Source organism: Acomys minous (genome assembly GCF_964271855.1).
Source record: "Acomys minous genome assembly, chromosome: 7".
NCBI lineage: Eukaryota > Metazoa > Chordata > Mammalia > Rodentia > Muridae > Acomys > Acomys minous.
This window is the reverse complement of record NC_140488.1, coordinates 76,752,109-76,755,396: the sequence shown is the minus strand read 5'-3', so window position 1 is coordinate 76,755,396 and position 3,288 is coordinate 76,752,109.

Below are 3,288 nucleotides of genomic sequence, written 5' to 3'. Positions count from 1 at the left end.
AAATACTAACTCATAAAATGTGTGTAAAGAACTCCAACAAAGCTTTGATTTTTTTTTTTTACTCCAAGATACTACTTAGATACTTGAAAATATTTCTTTCAAAGGTTCTCTCTCTTTCTCTCTCTTCCTCCCTCCCTCCTGCTCCCATGCACACACATACCATGGCTATGCTAGTGCTTTACATGGAGCCACCCTTGTTTATCATGGCTTTCCCTTTGCTGGCCAAATGTTCTGTCTTATCTCCAATATAATACTGTCTTTTTGTCTAGCTTGTGCCTCCTGAACCCTGTGTTTCCACCCTACAGGTCTGCTTGCCCACTGACTTACCAGCCTATTTGGAATAACTGGTTTTGACCTGTGTGTCCACCTCTCCTGTGAGCTTTGTTATGTATGGGGTGGCTAGGTTAGCAGCATCGCCCCATTTGTAGAAGCCCACACTTCACCTCAGCCCTGAGGGCTTCCTCAGGCTCTACAGCCCAGCATGTACTGGGTGCCTCTCTGCAGTCCTGGGGAATTAAACTCAGGTCTTAATGTATATTAGGCAAGCATGCTACCTCTGAGCTACATCTCCAGCCTCCCAGATGTTTGGGGTATATATTAAAGTCAGTTGCTGCTTTGAAGCAGTGTGTCTCAAAATGTGGTCTCAGAGCAGCATCAGTAGCTGCATGGAACTTGCTTCAAATGAACATTCTCAGTCCCCATCTTGTTCCCTCACTGAATCTGCAACTCTGGGATTGTGGTCCAGGAGTCTGTATTCTAAGAAGCCATCCAGTGAATCTCAATGGACTAGAGGGTTTGAAAAATATGGCTGCCACAAGCTGTGGCAAGTGAAAGCTCACCCAGAAAACTTTCCAGCTACAACCCACTTCCGTGAAAATGGGGACCAAGCTGACTGAAGGGACCAAGTGATCTTGGGCTGCCTGATGTTTTGATCGAGCATCCTTAGCCATCTCTAGAAAACAGAGCCAGGTACTTGGCAGGATTGGTGGCAGGCTGTTATTTATTGAGCAGCTAGACTATAGTAGGATGCCAGACATAGCCACAGGCATTTCATCGTTTAACCTGAGGCCACCCGTGGGCTGAGTTAATCACTAGCTACTGTACAAGTGAGGAATTGAAATCTCAGAGAGGTCAGGAGCAATGGAGAAGTTATGTCGACATCTGTCAGAGTTCATTCAACCCAATGCTTCATACCTGCAGCCTAGGTTAGCACCCCAGAAGCAAAGAGTGCTTGCTACAGGCCAGGCACCATCTGAATAGCTTTACCAACATCAAGTCATTCCGTCCATCAGTGACTCTGTTTTACGAAGGACAGCATTGAGGTGTACGAGTTTCCCTACTCCAGGTCTCACCACTAATGAATACATGGGGGCCCCAGAAGCCTCACTTACAAACTGCACTAATTTGTTGTCCTCTTGAAATCCAAGCACAGTGACATAGTGGGAGTAGGATGCGGAGCCTGATGGCCTCAGGGGTCCTAGTCAGGTGGAATGTATTTGATTCTGCCAGCCTCTGCTCCACAGATGAGCTCTCATCCTGACTGTGGACTTCTGCTGCTCTCATGCGTTCCTCAGTCCAACCTCCAGATTAGGCTGGTCCCCTGGTGTTCTCACCCAATGTCTGGCTGGCTGGCCAGAAGTCAAGGAGACCTGGCCTGGGAGTCACAGGTCCTGGTGGCCTGAGGGGATGAATTCTCAGCAGTTGTGCTTCCTGCCCCTGCCTCTCCTGGCTTCCCACCTGCCTGGGAGGCATCTCGGCCTGGTATGGGTAGTTGGTACCAGCTTCCCATTCTAACAGGTGGAAAGTTGAGCTGCCAGAGAGTTGAACAACCCTGAGTATCTGTTGGCCTTCATTATAGTGCCAGAAGTCATGCCATGTTCTCAGGTGGCAGGCCTGTGCCATGCATGTGCTCCACGAGCCAGCACCCCCAGTCAGCGAGGAGGTGTTCTCCAATAATTCTTCAGACTCTCAAGAGACAAAGCCCCCCCTCCAATGAACACATTCAGGCTTATTTTTACTGCCTCATGCCAGGACGCTGTTCTTTTCTGCAGAAGCATCCTCCTTGTGGCCTATATCAGAACTGAAACATGGAGACTCCCTTAGCAACTCCCAATGGATGTTTGACTTTTGCCTATGTCCAACTGGGCTCCCGTGCCCAAACACAACACCCCATCTTCCACACAAAACCTCACTTATCAGCCCTTACTGTCTTGAAGAACATTTGCTAACTTTACTCAGCTAACTTTCAGCACCTTTTGCTGGTCCTATCTTCTGCTGGCCATGTCCCCAGTCCTGGCCAGTTAACTTGTAGCATTTACAAATATGCCAGCCTCAGCTGGCAACCTTCAGCTCATGTCAAGGAGGCGCCATTCTGTGTTTCTACTCTTCTTACACTTCACCCCCACAAACATCGTCTTCATGCTTGGCTTCCAGTTTCACTAAAGCTTCGGGCTGCACACCTCACCTCAGGATCTCTGTGCATGCCCTCCCTTCTGCCCTCCCCCCATCTCCTGTTTGCCTCCTAAGAAGGCATGTCTACTCCCCCCTCCTTACCCTCTAATGCTATCAATTATGCTCTTCCTTTTGTATTTTCATCTCTCCCCCTTCTTTGAGTGCTATTTCCTTCTCAGCTTATAAGGAGTTTTCAGCTCTCCCCTATCCTTCAAAGAGACCCTCCTTTGACCCTACCTCCCCCTCAAGCTGGGCCTTTTCTTTGCCCTTCCTTTCTCAGTTAGACTCTTAGGCAGGGTTGCCTTTCTCTGTGTCTGCTAGACCTCCCACTTTCGCCTTAGTCTACTTCAGCATAGCCTCCCCCACCTCTTACTGGAAAGTGTTCTCTCACAAGTCATCAGTGACCCCTTTGTCACTGGATGGAATGACTGTCCGTCCTCATGTCTGTCCCTGCCAGCTGTTGCTTTCTCCCCCTGCCTTGGCTGTGGGTTCATGGCATGTTCTCCTGCCCTTCTTACTGCCTCCCACGCTTCCTTTTCTCTTTTATTAGACAAGTGCCATCTTTTTTTCTATCTGGGGCCTATGTCGCTCCTTTTCTCTTTCCAGAGCAATAATGTCCACTCCATGGGTTTTTTTTCTTCCTTCTCTCTCTCTCTCTCTCTCTCTCTCTCTCTCTCTCTCTCTCTCTGCTGCATCCTTCTTTCTAGCCCTATTTTCTTTGGCTCATTCAACAAATGGCAATTGAGTTCTTTGTAATAATCATTGTCCTATACTCTGGGGCAACCACAGTAAACTAGACAGTTAACATGTCTTCCTAATTACACATCCATTGTAGCG